The 18,473-nt window shown below is 43.5% G+C and overlaps 1 protein-coding gene across 1 annotated transcript in view; it reads right to left on the bottom strand.

Moving 5' to 3' along the window:
- Positions 1-18,473, bottom strand: part of LOC115475131 (nck-associated protein 5-like) — a 173,806-nt gene that overhangs the window by 84,797 nt on the left and 70,536 nt on the right.

Below are 18,473 nucleotides of genomic sequence, written 5' to 3'. Positions count from 1 at the left end.
GTCCACTGCACCCCAGTGACCTGCATACTGCTGCCAGGGAGGTGGGTATGACAATTGAGGGTGAAAATAAACAGTTGTGAAACGGCATATTTTGTGGTGGGAGGGGGTTTGTGACCACTGGGGGAGTCAGGGGAGGTCATCCCCGATTCCCTCCAGTGGTCATCTGGTCATTTAGGGCACTTTTTAGGGCCTTATTCGTGTAAAAACAGGATCCAGGAAAAGTGCCCTAAATTCTCGCTAAAAACGCATATTTGTTTTTCATTATCGGCGAAAGGTGCCCATCTCTGATCGGCCGATAACCACGCCCCAATTCCGCCTTCACCACGTCTTCGACATGCCCCCGTCAACTTTGTCCGCATCCGCGACGGAGTGCAGTTGAAAACGTCCAAATTCGGCTTTCGATTATACAGCTTTATTCGCTTTTGTGAGATAAATGTCTATCTCCCGATTTGGGTCACAATATAGGCGTTTTTCTATTTCGATTATAAGCAGGATAGTAATATAGTAGATGACGGCAGAAAAAGACCTGCATGGTCCATCCAGTCTGCCCAACAAGGTAAACTCATATGTGTATACCTTACCTTGATTTGTACCTGCCTTTTTCAGGGCACAGACCGTACAAGTCTGCCCAGCAGTATTTCCCGCCTCCCAACCACCAGTCCTGCCTCCCATCACCGGCTCTGGCACAGACCGTATAAGTCTGCCCTCCACTATCCTCGCCTCCAACCACCAACCCCTCTTCCCCCACCTGCTCCGCCACCCAATTTTGGCTAAGCTTCTGAGGATCCATTCCTACTGCACAGGATTCCTTTATGCATATCCCACGCATGTTTGAATTCCGTTACCGTTTTCATCTCCACCACCTCCCGCGGGAGGACATTCCAAGCATCCACCACCCTCTCCTTGAAAAAATACTTCCTGACATCTTTTTTGAGTCTGCCCCCCTTCAATCTCATTTCATGTCCTCTCGTTCTACCGCCTTCCCATCTCCGGAAAAGATTTTTTTTGCGGATTAATACCTTTCAAGTATTTGAACGCCTGTATCATATCACCTCTGTTCCTCCTTTCCTCCAGGGTATACATGAATATATTTTGGAATGAATTACCAAAATATATAAAAACAATCCACGACATAATTAATTTCTGTAAACTATTGAAAACCAACCTGTTCAAGAAAGCATACCACACTAATCCATCCTAAATGTCAACTAAAAAAAAAAAAATTTACACTTGGATCCACGCAACTTTTATTCCTTAATTGTCTTTACTAATTTTGACTATGATTCAAAGCTAAATATTACTGGTTGTCCAAACAATTGTTTCACAATAGATGATTAATCAAATATCTCTTATTTGCTGTTATATAATGAACTTTAGTACATGAATACTTAATCATCTCCATACCTTTAACTATGTATTTCTCTTTTCCGGAATTGGTACTCACCATTACGGAACAATGTAAGCCACATTGAGCCTGCAAATAGGTGGGAAAATGTGGGATACAAATGCTATAAATAAATAAATTGCATGGAAAGATGGCCTGCAGAGATTAAGGGGCTCTTTTACTAAAGGATGCTAGGCCCTAATACTCATCTATGACTAATGGCTCTGTTTACAAAGGTGCGCTGGTGTCAGGGCAGCCGAGAGGAGGGGGCAAAATTCCCCGGGCCTCCAAGGAGGGCCCGGCGCTGGGATCAGGTCGCCGGCGCTGCAGTCCCTGGTCTCACCTGCTTGCCTCCTCAGCTCCGGGCCCCCTGCATTCGAAGCGGCAGTCACAGATCGCCTCCCTTCAGGCCTTCCCTCCCTGTGTCCCGCCCTCAAAAACTGGAAGTTACATCAGACGAGGGCGGGACACAGGGAGGGAAGGCCTGAAGGGAGGCGATCAGCAACTGCCGCTTTGAATGCAGGGGGGCCCGGAGCCGTGGAGGCAGGCAGGTGAGACTGGGAACTGCAGCGGCGGGGGGAGCAGCGGGGGCGGCAGCAGCTGGGGGGGGGGGGGCCGACGCAGGGCGGCCTTCCCCGGGCCCAGCCTACTCTCTCAGCGGCCCTGGCTAGTGTTTTTTGTGCACGCTAAAAATTAGCATGTGCTAACCGTGTAGATGCCCACAGGAATATTATGTATTATAATTCAGTACACTCTTTCACATTCATATAGTGAAGGTAACAATAGGTCTCCAATATTGATCTTATGCCTTGAATGAATTGAAAAGCTAAGTTAAAAGCTAAATACTTATTACTTTGAAACTATTTTAACTTTCATATAAAAAATCATTTTGAAAAAAGTATGTTGAGAATAAAATATTGATTAAAAGTAAAAAAGTAAATTATGTAAAGGTGGATTGATGAGGATTACGTACCCATCCTATAGACTGCCTGGCACAAGTTAATCAGCCAGACGGTTGTGTGTACACATATCTGATAGATCCAGCAAAAATTACTGTTCCAGATGAAAAGTAAATCTGTTGGAAATTGAAAGACGCTGGGCATTAGATCATAATTTTTTCACAGGAATATTATGGGCATCTACTTGGTTAGCGTGTGTTAAAAATGCTAGTGTGCCTTTGTAAACAGGGCTCTATCTATATAACATCGAAAAGAATGAACGCTAAGCTCTATTCTATAAATGATGCTCTAAGTTGGGTGCTGTTTATAGAATAGCATTTGGCACCTGGATCCGTACCCAATTTTGGGCGCGAGCATTTACACCAGCTGAAACCTGGGGTAAACCCTTAGGCCTAATTTAGGTGTAGATATGCTTAATTCTATATTATTGTTTGCAAATTCCAGGAACACCCCCTGACCCTCCCACGGCCATGCCCCCTTTTTGATCCACATGTAAAAATTTACAAACGCATCTTTATAGAATAGCGACTAAAAGATAATTGCTAGCACCCAATTATTAGTGCTAATTGGCTTGTTATGCAATTAAATGAGGTGACCGGTTCAAATCCCACTGCTGGCTCCTTGTGATCTTGGGCAAGTCACTTAACCCTCCATTGCCTCAGGTACAAACTTAGATTGTGAGCCCTCCTGGGACAGAGAAATATCCAGAGTACCTGAATGTAACTCACCTTGAGCTACTACTGAAAAAGGTGTGAGCAAAATCTAAATTAATAATAAAAAAATAAACCGTTCATGGAAATTGGGCACATGCCCAAATTAGATCATGCAATTTTTAGCACAGTATATAGGGGGTTAGTGTGCATTAAAGAGTTCTCTGGTATTTTGCCTGTTTTTCAGCACTAAGTACACATTAACTATTTTTTTTTTACATTTTTTTAGAGTGGGTGAATTATGGATGGAGCATGGCCATCCCTGCATTATCCAGCTATCGCATTCGCATTAGCAAGTGCTAAATGAAAAAGCTGGATTAACATGGGAGCACACGGAGCCGAGCCTCCTAAATACCTTATACTTTAACTATGTATTTATCTTTTCCGGAATTTGTAATCACCATTACGGAAAAATGTAAGCCACATTGAGCCTGCAAATAGGTGGGAAAATGCGGGATACAAATGCTAAAAATAAATAAATAAATAAATAAATAAATAAATAAATAAATAAATAGGAGGGGGGTAAGTGCTCCCATGTTATTTTTCTGCAGGTGGGAACATTAGCCTGTCTTTAATGCCATGGTAAATCTGGGTTTAGCGCACGGGAAAGCCCAGTATTAGTACATATTCCCCCCCAATATTTAAAACCATTTATCTGTCTAGGAACAACTCCTGGCCAGGGAAATGGCACACAACCAGCTATTCGCTGGTTATATCCCGCTGAATATTGCTGGTTAGCACTTGGTGACTAACCGATTATATCGCACAATATTTCAGGCTATCTGCTAATATTCAGCACATCACTGGCTAAGTATGGCATCTCAAGTAGGCTGCCAAAGAAGCAGGAGTATCTTTGGCTGGTTTAAACAATCAGCCAGTGCTGAATATCGGCTTGGCCAGTTAAACTTAAACCAGCCAAAAAACACTCAACTTTTCAATTTCAGTCACCGGAAACGGCCTGGCATTGAACATCTAGACTGACTGCCAACTGTGGGAGTTAGCCAGGCTCCCTCCTGTGGTCTGAATATCGGGCCCAATATGCCCAGATTTCACTTCACGTTAGTAAAAGGGCCATTAGATAATAATTGTTATGTCAAATACTTTCTCTTGTGAGGTCTGGCAAATCACTTCACTCTCTATTTCCTTGGGCACAAACTTAGACACCTAATTACTAAGTTGCGGTAAAATAATCCATTTGCATGCTAGCTTATCACAGCAAAATTAACACAGGCTTCACAACTTAGACCTGCTCCCTTTTGAAACAGCCAGTAAACAAATAAAATTGATCCCCTCACCATCTTCCTCCCTAACAGTACCAGTCCCTGGTGGTGAAGTGGTGGAGGCCATATCTCCCTTCTCTGCACTCCCATATAACTGCAAAATATGTTAAGGACAAATTTTCCCCCAAGCTCCACTCCCTTCAAACATTCTATACATGTTATTCCTGGAATTGTGGGTTTTTCCCAAGTCCATTTAGTAGTGGCTTATGGACTTGTCCTTTAGGAAACCGTCTAACCCCTTTTTAAACTCTGCCAAGCTAACCGCCTTCACCATGTTCTCCGGCAACAAATTCCAGAGTTTAATTATGCGTTGGGTGAAGAAACATTTTGTCCGATTTGTTTTAAATTTACTACACTGTAGTTTCATCGTATGCCCCCTAGTCCTAGTATTTTTGGAAAGCGTGAACAGACGCTTCACATCCAACTGTTCCACTCCACTCATTATTTTATATACCTCTATCATGTCTCCCCTCAGCAGTCTCTTCTCCAAGCTGAAAAGCCCTAGCCTCCTTAGTCTTTTTTCATAGGGAAGTCGCCCATCCCCGCTATCATTTTCGTCGCCCTTCGCTGCACCTTTTCCAATTCTACTATATCTTTCTTGAGATGCGGCGACCAGAATTGAACACAATACTCAAGGTGCGGCCGCACTATGGAGCGATACAACGGCATTATAACATCCTCACACCTGTTTTCCATACCTTTCCTAATAATACCCAACATTCTATTCGCTTTCCTAGTCGCAGCAGCACACTGAGCAGAAGGTTTCAGTGTACTATCGACGACGACACCCAGATCCCTTTCTTGGTCCGTAACTCCTAACGTGGAACCTTGCATGACGTAGCTATAATTCGGGTTCTTTTTTCCCACATGCATCACCTTGCACTTGCTCACATTAAACGTCATCTGCCATTTAGCCGCACAGTCTTGTAAGTTCCTTCTGTAATTTTTCACAATCCTGTCCCAAGTTAACGACTTTGAATAACTTTGTGTCATCAGCAAAGAGAAATAAAACCTCATTCAAAGAACTGGCATAAAAGAAGCACAGCCAAAGCTCATATAATGTAATCAAGTTGAAATTCTGAAGACAGGCTTTCCACTTGAAACAGAACAGCCAGAATTGAGCAGCACCATATTTCATATTCAAATCCAATTAAAATTAAATACATTACGAGAGTAATTATATTTGCATAAACAGTGCTTAATATTTGAATTTCAATAAAAACTGCCATGAACTCTACTAGTTTTCTTATGAGAAATGTAACTTAGTGATTGCTTGTAGATAAATAACAGTGAATGCACAAGAAACACCAGCCTGTAACATCTGAAACACCAATACAGAGACAGCTTAAGTAGAAGAAATAATAGTTAATACACAATAAACATCACCATCCTAAACATTTAGGGCTTCTTTTAGAAAGCCGCGCTAGTGATTCCCATGCAACAAATAGTCCTGTGGGTGTGTCTAGCATTAGTGTGCATTAATTTTTAGCATGCGCTAAAAATTCTAGCACACTTTAGTGAACTGGGCCCTTAAAATGCCTATACAGAGATAAATCAGGAAGAAGAAATAATAATGAATGCACAGTACACACCATAGTGTCAAAACATCTGAAATACCAATAAAGAAAGAACTTAGGAAGAAGTGGAAAAAAAAAGAATCAAATTTAGTGCATGTTAGAAATACATTATAGATAAGTTGCCAAGACAATTAAGGACATAGATGGGACGACTTTCCTATGAGGAAAGGCTAAAGCAGCTGGGGCTCTTCAGCTTGGTAGTGGCGTTCCTATGGTGGCTGACACCCGGGGAGGATTGCCGATGTGCCCCCCCCCCGGGTGCAGCGCCCCACCCCCACCCCCGGCAAAAGGCCCCCCCGGTGCAGCGCGACCCCCTCAATCCCCGGCGAAAGGCCACCTCCCCCCCGGGTGCATTTTTACCTGCTGGGTGGGGGGGGGGGGGGGGGGGGGTGCCGCGCGCCTGTCTGCTTCGCTCGTTCCATGCTCCCTCTGCCCCGGAACAGGAAGTAACCTGTTCCGGAGCAGAGGGAGCACGGAACGAGCGGAGCAGACAGGTGCGTGGCACCCCCCCCAGCGGCGCGCACCTGGGGCGGACCGCACCCCCCCCCCAGGAATGTCACTGCAGCTTGGAGAAAAGGTGGCTGAGGGGTGATATGATAGAGGTATATAAAATAATGAGTGGAGTGGAAAAGATAGATATGGAGAGTCTGTTTACGCTTTCCAAAAATACTAGGACAAGGGGGCATGCAATGAAGCTGGAGTGCAGTAAGTTTAAAACAAATAAGAGAAATTTTTTCTTTACTCAGCGCGTAATTCGACTCTGGAATTTGTTGCTGGAGAATGTGGTTAAGGCAGTTAGCTTAGCAGAGTTTAAGAAAGGTTTGGACGGCTTCCTGAAGGAAAAGGGCATAGAATGTTATTAAATGCATGTAGGGAAAAATCCACTATTCCTGGGACAAGCAGTACAAAATACTTTGCTCCGTGGATCTTGTCGGGTGATTGTGACCTGGATTGGCCGCTGTCGGAGACAGGGTGCTGGGCTAGATGGACCTTTGCTCTGTCCCAGTGTGGCGATGCTTATGTCTTATTTGGAATGTTTCTGGTCTTTTGTTGTCAGTAAAAAGAATGCGCCCAACTATTTAGTAATTCAAGCAAGATTAAATTAATACATTTTGTTTCAAGAACATGATTACCATGTTTACATGCCCTGTTATTAAAGCTTAGCATACACTAATGGAATCATAACTATGGACTTCTTAGCTTTTAGCGCATGCTAATTCCGTTAACGCGCACTAAGCTTCAGTAAAAGAGCCCTTTAGCCTAGCATTGGTGCTGTATGACACCACAGTGCAGACCTCAGTTTGGAATCCATTTTTATACCTAGTTTTGGAGCTAATAACAAAATTCAAACAACTGCTGTTAAGTGAAGATGAAAGGGAGATCTATTTGACTGTTATAGAGGAGTTATCAAGCTATGACTCTTAAGTCCTCCTCCCTTGTTTTAAAAAGTGCTTGCTCTCCCCCTCTCCATAAGTTACATTTCTACATAAAGCCAATAAACTAAACACATTTGGTTTAGTTTTATATTTCTTTCTTTTTTTGTTAGAATGGGCAAACCCTCTAAAACCATCTTTTAGACACCCCTAGTATGCTATGAACCTCCAAATGGCAAACTCCTGTCACATGGGAGCTTTCTCTCCTTACCTAAATGTTATCAGACTGCAGCTAGACTCATATTCGGTAAAACAAAATATGAAAGTGCTAAACCCTTATGAGAAAAGCTACACTGGCTCCCACTTAGAGAACGCATCACGTTCAAAATATGCACCCTAGTTCACAAAATCATTCACGGACACGCCCCTGCCTACATGTCAGACCTGATACACTTACCACCCAGGAATGCTAAAAAATCATCCCGCACATTCCCTTATCTTCACTTCCCCAAATGTAAAGGTCTAAAATACAAACTAACGCATGCGTCAACCTTTTCCTACATGAGCACACAATTCTGGAACACACTGCCGCGCAACTTAAAAACGATCCTTGAACTAACTTCCGTAATCTATTGAAGACCCATCTCTTTAACAAGGCATATCACAAAGATCTACAAATGTGAACTCCTGTACATATATCCGGAACTGTCTTATAATACTTGCTTGTTAAATTACTACCATGTTTTATCATTATCACGCTACCGAAGATTCTTCTGTAATACTAAATGTATAATTTCTTATGTATTTCCACTATTCATGATGTATTGTAAGCCACATTGTGCCTGCAAAGAGTTGGGAAAATGTGGGATATAAATGCAATAAATAAATAAATAAATTAGTAACCAATCCCACTTTGTCAAAAATGGACACTGCCAAATCATGTGCCCTGACACCACCAATTCCCAGAGTGCTCAGGTGGGTCACCATCACTAGATGGGAGCACTATATAAGAAACTGCATGGCATGGCCACACTGGTGCCTGAGAATCACTGTTCAAACACATTTACAGGTAAGGTGACAATTAGAAGGGGCAGTTACGGGTTATCAGATAAATGATAAGGATGTGTTTCAGGTCCTTGAACCTTTATAGCAGGTCATCCAGGCTGAGGAAGGGGTGGGGGTCAGGATTTGTTGGTAGGCATCTTTGTTCTTTCTTGTGGTAACATGGGTCACAGGTGAGAGAAGTAAGAGAGGAGCCAAAAAGTTGGGTGAAGCAAGAGGGCCAAGTCCACAGGTACCATATGATGCCCCCATCATGATGTGGTGGGGCGGGGGAAGCTGTAAGCCCTGGAAGAAGTTAAGAAGGCAGGATAGGAGGATAGGCACCTCACTTTCTACTGGTGCTGGGATGTGGTTATGGAGAGTTCCCTTCTGTTGTCAAATGGCTGGATGGCAAACCTAGAAATTGATATACTGGATTTGGACAGTTTGGGCAGGTGGTTTGGCAAGTTCTGCAGTTGGAACATTTGGACAGCAAGTGGGGGTCAGTTGGAATATTTTTTTGCCTCCTGGTGCATGACCATAATATTCTTCTAAATATCCTCAACCCATTATGGAATCTGTGGAACTGTCCTGAAATGGTTCTCTGGCTTTCTAAAGTCCAGGTCAAATCAAGTGCAATTTCTTCAACATGGTCTCCTGATTGTGGAGTACCTCAAGGTTCTTCTATGTCCCCTATCCTGTTCAATATCATGATGATCCCCCTAGATAATCTACTAGAAATATATGGTTTTTCATCATTCATTTACGCTGATGATGTCACCATTTATATCTCATTCTCTAAAGAATTATATGAAATAATGGACTCAATCAAATTAGACTTCAAGTTAATGGAATCTTGGGCATCTAATTTTAAATTAAAGCTCAATACTGAAAAAAACGAAGTTTCTAATAGTAACTACCCCTCACCATCCTATAAATCTTAAAAATTTTACATTAGAGAACATCACTTATCCCCTTGACTCATCAATGAAAATATTAGGGATCAATTCCTTAACCTTGAGAGTCAAGTTTTTAAGGTGGTCTCAAGTGTCTTTAATTCACTTTGGAAACTAAATAGACTAAGACCTTTTTTCACTAAATCAGTCTTTCGAACTTTGGTTCAATCCCTAGTACCAGTGGCGTAGCTACATGGGGCCTGAGGGGGCCGGGGCCCCCGCAGATTCACCCCAGGACCCCCCTCCCGGCGAACCCGCCCCCGCCGCCGCCTACCTTTACTTTTGCTGGCGGGGGATCCCACTCCCCGCCAGCCGACGTCTTCTTCTCAGTCCTTCCTGCTCTTCAATTTGTTTGCTGACGTCCTGCACGTAATTGTTCTCTGAGTCTGACGTCCTGCACGTACAACGTGCAGGACGTCAGCAAACAAATTGAAGAGCAGGAAGCAACTGAGAAGAAGACATCGGCTGGCGGGGAGTGGGATCCCCCGCCAGCAAAAGTAAAGGTAGGCTGCAGCGGCGGCAGGTTCGCGGCGGGAGGGGGGGCGGCAATGTCGGCGGTGGGGGGGCGGCACTGGGGGGAGGGCTAAAATGTGCCCCCTCCCCCCGGGCTCTGAACCCCTCCCCCACGGAAGGCTGGCTACGCCCCTGCCTAGTACTAACAAAATTCAACTACTGCAACTCCATTTATGCAGGAATTGAAAGGGGCCTTATCAAAAAATTACAAACTGCTCTAAATACCACTTCACGCCTCATATGTAGATCACCTCGCTTCGCCAAAGCAACTCCTCTTCTAAGTAAACTACACTGGTTCCCAATAAGAATATCTTTCAAGTTCTGTGTTTTTATTCAGCAAATTCTCTCTGTGGTTCTGCTCCATCATATATGAACAATCTCACTGAATCACCCCCACGTAATGCCATATCATCATCCAGATACAGTGAAGTGCTATGCAGTTTTATTCAATTAAACGCCCGATGTGGCCATGTTTTGCCCTTAGGCTGCATCAGGGGCAGAAACAAACAAACAAATAGACCCCTCCCTGTTTACGAAGCAGCACGACAATGTCGACACAGCCCACTATTCAATTAAATTGCAAATTTGCGTGTGCAGATTTTAGCGCTTTTTAGAGAATTTGGAGGTTTATGATTAAAACGTGCTGATTTGTCACAAAGCCTACTTTTTGATTGTGCGTTAGGAGCAGGCAGAATATCTCCTGCCTTTGGCTGGTGATTGTATGCTGTTAATAAGCCTATACAAGCAGATCACAAGGTAAGCTGCCAGAGGTTGCAGAGTCTTCATTCAGGGCTTAAGGAACAGCTTTCTCACAGCCTTGGGCTGAGTCTAGGAACCAAGTTGTGCCTGAATCCTTGCTGTGAGTGAAAAATAGAAAAAGGGCAATTGAATAATATGGCACCAGATGTAGGGGCCGCAATGGGGTGTACTTAGCATCAATTCTGTAATGGCATTCAGGTGCACCTAAGCTGTTATTGAACACTAGTGCAAAGTTACATTGGCATGCAAAAATGTACGTGTGCTCACTTACAACAGGTCAACGGCTGGTGTAAGTTGGTCATGGGGGGCATAGGCAGACCTGCCATTTTGGGTGGGCCCAGAGTTAGCCTGCAGACTTCTCTCTACCACATCCCCACCAAAAAAAACAAGAAGTGACATCATTGAGGGCAGGACAGGATAGAGAGAAGCCTGCAGGGCCGGTGCAGGATGCCGCCAGCAGTAGCTCTGAAGTAGACTGGGGGGGGGGGGGGGGTAGATGGGCAGATGCCAGGCCACGAGTGGAGAAGAGGGAGAGAGAGAGAAGTGAAGCACTGCCACGGCAGAGTTTTGGGAGTTTCATGGGCTGCTGACTGGGTGGGCCTGAGGCAAGAATGGGTGGGCCTGTGCCCACCCAGGCCCACCCTTAGCTATGCCACTATTGCCTGCAACTGATAATATTCTATAAGTTGTGTACATTGCTTGGCAACATGCTCATGGCCTTCCCTAAGCTCAATCCCCCCTTCCTGCCACACACCCAGTTACATGCTGAGTGACTTATGTGTATAAATGTAAATTACTGCTGCCTCTAAAGTGCGGAGTGTTAGCATTCTGTAAACTATTGAGCCCTTTTATACAAATGCACTAAAATATGGGCTTAGCATGTTTTAATGTGGGACTTTCCCCGCACACTAACGCCAAAATTCTATATATAGCCTTACGTTGTGCGCGCCTTAAGTTGTGCTGCATGGCCAAATTGCGCACACAACTTAAATGATTAACAAACCAATCAGTGCCGATAATTGGTACTTAACAACCAATTAGCGGCAGTAATTAGCTTTAATTCGAATTTACGCACACAACTTTCTTGCTGTAGTCTACAATGCGGTGTGCGTAAATTTTAATGTGTACAGTCGAAATGGGGGCATGGCCACATGTGTGGAATGGGCAAGTTGTGGGCATTTCAAAAACATATGCTCACTATTATGGAATACAACCAATCTGCGCCTAACTTAGGCGCCAGTATTTAGGTCTGGTATTAGGTGGCCTAAGTGGGTGCACCTAAATTTTAATCACAATGGTATGTAGGTATATTCTATATATTACACCTAACTTTAGGCATAGTTTTTATAGACTCACGGTAACCGCGTGGTTTTTTGGCACCAATTTTAAGACGCCATTTATAGAATTTGGCCCTAACCCCATGTTTAAGGCACTTTAAAACTTTTTTTGCAGGTCTGTGTCAATTTTTCCATTAGTGCGTGAGACTTGTAACAAATTATTGTGGGAGTACTTAGTGCCTCCTAAAGTGCTCCCACGATATCCAGTTAGCACACGCGAATCAGAATGTGCTAGCTAGATAACGCTGGAACGCTCATTCCCCATCCATGCCAAGCCCCTCCAGAAAAAATCCAAAAGAAAGAAATAATGTGTGGTTAGCACACGTAAGCAAGCCAATTACCAGAAAATTCTTTAATGTGTTTTGCGATAAGCCTTTTGGGCCCCTAAGTACAGTCTTGCCCCCAGATTCTATATAGCACGACTAGTGTTCTGCACCAAAATTCAAGCGTATTTTATAACAATGTGTGTAACTTAATTGTCTTAACAAGATCATTAGCATTTACAACAGCACTTAACGAACAATAATGAGCACTAACTGGAAATAATTAGAATTTACACGTACAACTCACTCAGTGCATTCTCTAACGCAGAGCACCTAAATTCTAATGCGTGCAGCCAAAAAGGGGTGTGGTTACGGGCAGTGAAAAGGGCATTTCGTGGGAGTTCCAAAATGCCCCTCTGTGCCCAAATCTATGCGCCAGTATTTACGTCATATTTTCCTTGGTGTAAATGGATATGCATTGTTCTAGGTACTGGAATATCAACTAAGCATAATCTAGGCACTGCTTATAGTATATGCTTAGGTGGAAATTTGTTCCGCGTGGATTTTTCAGGCACTATATATAGAATCTGCTCCTTGGCATCTAATAGTAGGCAAAACCTACTAACTAGGGGAAAATGCTGAAACACCAGAGTCATACCATTAATATTCACACTGAGACTCCAGTAGTATATTTTACAAACACACCTTTTATTGCATCCTAATAGTAGGCGTCAAGTTCAAGAATGAGGGGTCATGTATTTTGTATAATTTTTTCCCTGGAAATTCAGACTTGAATGTTATCCTGTATAATGAATGTTCTTTTGATTACAGCAACTCTTCTCTGTCTCATTTTGAGAGTGTCAGTCCACTGGCTCTCTCACAATGAGCTACTGCAGTGTTTCCCAAGTCCAGTTCTGGAGTACCCCTTGCCAGTCAGGTTTTCAGGATATCTATAATGACTATATATGAGCTTAATTAACACTGCCTCCATTATATGCAAATCTCATTCTTGCGTATTCATTGTGGCTATCCTGAAAACCTGACTGGCAAGGGGTACTCCAGGACAGGACTCGGGGAAACACTGAGCTACTGCATCCTGCAACAGATGATGAGGCAGTGGCGTAGGAAGGGGGGGTGGTCCGCCCCGGGTGCACGCCGCTGGGGGGGTGTCGTCTCCATTGGTTCCTTGCTCCCTCTGCCCCGGAACAGGTTACTTCCTGTTCCGGGGCAGAGAGAGCAAGGAACCAATGGAGCCGACGCAGCTCCCAGCAACGTGGGCTCGGGGGCGGATCGGCCTGCCCGCCCCTCGCTGCCAAAGTAAGGTACAATGCGCTCCGGGGAGGAGGGTGCACGCCGGAGGAGAGGGGCGCGCGCCGAGGGGGGGGGTGCCGCGCTGCACCCAGGGGGGGGGGTGCGCAGCGGCGACTCGCCCCGGGTGCCAGCCGCCCCCGCTACAGCACTGTGATGAGGTATCTCTAGCAGAAGGCAGACACACTTACAGGCTGGAGGTCACCCATGAAGTTGGTTTCATAAGTGGTGCATGGTAGATTAGGCACGGCTAGGATGGGTCTAGCTGTTGTCCAGCTTTGCTTAGCCCTGGAGGCAGCTGTACTGTTGATTCTGCTATGGTCATGACCTTCAAACCTCAATTGGCAGCATTGCCTTGAGTGTGGTGGGCTTCCCAGTAATGCCCAAGCATGGACAGCTGGCAGGTACTACAGAAGCACAAAGTCTAGGCTCTTACTCTTAGAATTATCTTGCTTAATGAAAAACCATCTTTGATTGTTCAGCTGGTGAAGGATAAGTTAGTTACATTGATGGATTATCCATTTGTCTGAGTTAAATGAAAAACAATGTATTGGTGGGACCCATAGGAGGGCAGCAATTCCTGCCCCCCACCCCTACATCATTCCCTTGAATAGATATTAGAGCTTTCCGAGTACATTATTATAAAGCACCGATAGTCTTGTGAACAGTAATATGCTATTAGTAGACTTTAGAGACCAAGGTCAGCAATAGAACAGTACCATAAATAATTTATTGAAGTAGGTAAACCTGTGAAAGTACAAATCGTAAAAGAATAAAACTAGGGCTGTGTCAAAGGTAAAAGTCAGTACAAAAAACCCTGTGAGGGTGAAACATGGTTTAAACTTCAATAAACTGATATATATATTTTAAAAATCGTCTTGTTTATGGTGCTGTTTTATTGCTCACTGTTGGGCTCTATCTTCGAAAGAGAAAAATGTTCAAAAAGCGGCCTTTGGATGTTTTCCTTGTCAAAAAGTTCAAATTGCTCTTTTCAAAATCCATATTCTAAACGTTTTGCTATGCAGTTAGTTGGCAGTACGTTTAAGTCACAAGGGGGTGTTGGGGACGGGATTCGGGTATTCCTAAGAGTTGGACATTTTTCTACCTTAATAGAACAAAACAAACATGTCCAGGACTACAATTTGAATGTTTTGGCATAGACCTGTTTTTATCACGATTGAGTCAGAAAAAGGTGCCCTAAATGACCAAATGACTGCTGGAGGAATTAAGACATGACCCCCCCCCCCCCTTACAGTCTCAGTGGTCGTTGACCCCCCCTCTCACCCCCTAAAGATGTGAAAGAAACAGTACATACCAGCCTCTTTGACAGCTTCAGATGGTCAGTCCTATTAGAGCAGCAAGCAAGACCCTGGAGAAGCCTAGTGCTCAGTGAAGTGTACTGTAGAGGAGGGGGACCCAGGCCCATATCCCAATTTACCTGTTACACTTGTGGTAGAAAGTGTGAGCCCTCCAAAACTCACCCAAAAACTCACTGCACCCGCATATAGGTGACACCAGCAGGCATAAGGGCTATTGTAGTGGTGTACAGTTGGTACACTGGGTTTTTGGTAGAGTTTGGAGGGCTCACCATGCAAGATAAGGGGGTAATGGTGAGATGTGTACCTGAGACCTTTTATGTGAAGTGCACTGCAGTGCCCCCTAGGGTGTTTCACTGCTCTGCTGGAATGTTTGTGTGGCCAGTCAACTAAGAATGCCGGCTCCTCCTGCATCCCAATGGGTTGACTTTGTGCATTTTTCACTTGAACTTTTTTTATTTTTTGAAAGTGGTCCAAAAAGACAGACCCACTGAGCACACAAACATCTAGCAAATGGCCATTTTTGAAACAAACAGATAAATGTTTTTCTATTTCAAAAATCATTATATTTGCCACTCAAATTTGGGATGCTTTGAGCAAAATGTCCAAAGTCAGATTTAAACGTCATATAGAAAATGCTTCGCCACATGTTATTAGAAGGGCAACTAAAATCTGTCCTAGGTTTTGCTGTATTGCATGTCTGAAATGTTGCTTTCATTTTTATGAGATTCCCCTAGAGGCACTGACTTTGGAGTTATCAGCTCAGCAGTCAATCTTTATCATCAGCAGGGACAATGCACTCCTAGTACTAGGCTGACCATAACATTCTTCTTTTGGATCATGCCATTCCTCATTGCTTGTGAGGCAAGTACGTTTGTGGAAATAGACTGGGTTTGACAATCAAGTGTCTGTTGATTGCATAGACTTGTTCAGACTAGACAATGCTTACTTATCTGACATGAGGCAACAGGTCTTATCAATCATTTAAAAGGAACTTCTGGAAAATGCTGGTTTATGGAGTTCTCATCTATTGCGGAATAGTGGCTTTAGTGTGTGTGTGTGTGTGGTGGTGGTGGGGGGGGGGGGGGGGTTGAGGGCAGGCTGCGGCAGGGTATTCAAGCCTAGAGAGCATTGACTGCAGACTTATCTAGCATGGCTGAGATCTGTCTGCCATCTAGGCCATTTTGGTCATGGGTGGTGGCAGATTGGCATGCCTGGTATGGTTGAAACATGTATGGGCATCAAAAGAACTTCTATATTATGACCGAGGCCTGTTTGCCATCTGGGCAGGTTCAACCTGGTGTAGCAGAATACCAGTGCATCTGATATAGTGTAGAGGGATGGCAGCTTTGTTCATTCAAGACAGAAAGAGGGGCATTTTCGGCAGGACGCCCAAGTCAGAATTGGGATGTCCTACTCATAACACCCCTCCAAAAAAACCATCCATCTCACAGCTATTTTTGAACAGGAAATATGTCGGTGTTTCTTGTTCAAAAATACATGAGAACATCCAAAATGAACAACCATTTTACAAACTGAAACATCCAAATTATGAACACCAAAAATCCAGGGACAAGGATGTTAGTCTGGCAGCGTTTTTATGGAAATGGCCACACAGACATCCTTGCAGCACAGAGAGGCAGCCTAATGGTCAGTGCAATGGACTATAAATTAGGGCACCTAGGTTCATATACCCCTACAACTCTTATTTTAAATACTGAGCCTGTGAAGGTGTCCCTGGTGTGTGTCACCTTTTGTGCAACTGAGGCCTATGTACCCGAGCAGACTTGAACCATCTTCAGTGAATTAGACTATTATGGATGCCTTTATGCTTCCTGTCTTTCTACACTGCTTGCTGACCAAGAACATCTACATTTCATCTCAGGGGGTGAAGCTGGTCAGCAGACAGATTTACACTGACAGCCCTGGTGAGATAACGTTGTGGGCCCCATTTGGAGGTGCCAGCTTTAGCGATGAGAGCATCTGTAACAATAATGGTGTATGGACTTTTCCTTTAGGAAGCCGTCCAAACCTTTTTGTCTACAAGATCTGGATTTTATCTACAGGACAGCAGGAATATGTGTTCTGATTGGGCCAATACAGACACCTGAGGCCTGCTTAGTCTTTAAGGAAGACCAAAACCGGAAAGAGTTTGGGCAATGAACCAGAGTGGACACTCCACTGATAACTCTGGAAAGACACTGCCTAAGTATTAAGCCTCCCTGTAGAACTCTGTTACAGGGATGTAAGCTAATATTACAGCTGCTAACCTCGTGCCGGACTGTCTTTGAGATAACGGTCACTTCTATACTGATCAGCTTACTGTGCAAACAGTTGGAGCTAGGGAGAAGGAATACGATCTGCCAGGGATCAGCTAACAAGCAAGCGTCTTATAGTGAGAATTCAGGATACATTTCTATAGTTTGAGGATCAGATAATTTTCATTTCTATTTGACATAGGCTGCTTTAAATCATAAGTAAGGTTTATTAGTCAATATTTGTTGGGTTTTGGTATTTTCAGGAATAATTTTCAGCACTGACAGAAATATATATATATATATATATATATATATATATATATATATATATATATATATATATATATATATATATATATATATATATATATATATATATATACAGATTTCTATTTCTGTGTTAGTGTTAGTGAAATATCTTTGGTGTAATCCTAGTAGTATTTATTTTGTATGTATGCTTGCAATTTTACTAATTATATCATATTATATTATTCTTATAGTAAATATATATATATATATATATATATATATATATATATATATATATATATATATATATATATATATTGTAAGGAGGTTGGAGAGTCTAAGCAGGTCAGGAGGAGGTATGGGGCCAGACTACATTCCCCACAAGGCCCTGAGAGAAGGGATAAGGGGGGTAGGTCCCAAAACCCGGTATGGCCCCCATGTGGAAGGGAGGGGGAAAGGACTAGAAAGAGCAGCTGCTATGGCAGACGAGGGCCAGAAGGGGGAGCAGGGATGACAAAGCTCAATTCCCTTGGGTTAGAAATCAGTACAGGATTCCTTCCACCTGGGAGGGGGAGGAGGTCTCCAACCAACAGCCTAGCAGAGAGGCAGAGTTAATGGAGTGCTTGGAGGAAGGAGAGTCTGGAGGAAGCAGCACCCCAGGTTTGGAGGAGCCAGTTGACATGGACTGTAATTGTAATTTGGGGCAGAGTTGCAGGGACTGAAGGCAGTGGGTGGTCACAGGAGTCAATTAGCTGTGTTGTGGGCGGTGTACTGCCATTCTGCAACCACCCAAGCGGAAAGACTTTTGAAACTGAAACCCAGGCTGTTGAACTGGGGGAGAACTTGGATTTAAAGGGACGTTTTTTTCTTGTTGCGTTGTTTTGAAAAATGAATGGGACTTTAACCCTCTTGAACTGGGATTTTGTGGAGGAGGGGAAATAAACTGTTTGGAACTAAAAGCTGTGTTGTCTGGAAGGACTTTGGTTGTGGACTGCTGAAGGGAGCCTACCACCCCCTGAAGGTTTGTTACCAGGATTACAGTTATTACAATATATATATATATATATATATATATATATATATATATATATATATATATATATATAATCCATGTAATCCTGTATTGCTTCATTGCATATTACCTGTTGGAAAGAATTCTGTTTGGTTCTCTGTAATAAGAGTCCTCTAGA

Source organism: Microcaecilia unicolor, chromosome 7 (genome assembly GCF_901765095.1).
Source record: "Microcaecilia unicolor chromosome 7, aMicUni1.1, whole genome shotgun sequence".
Classification (NCBI taxonomy): domain Eukaryota; kingdom Metazoa; phylum Chordata; class Amphibia; order Gymnophiona; family Siphonopidae; genus Microcaecilia; species Microcaecilia unicolor.
This window is presented reverse-complemented; position numbering and strand designations above follow the sequence as displayed.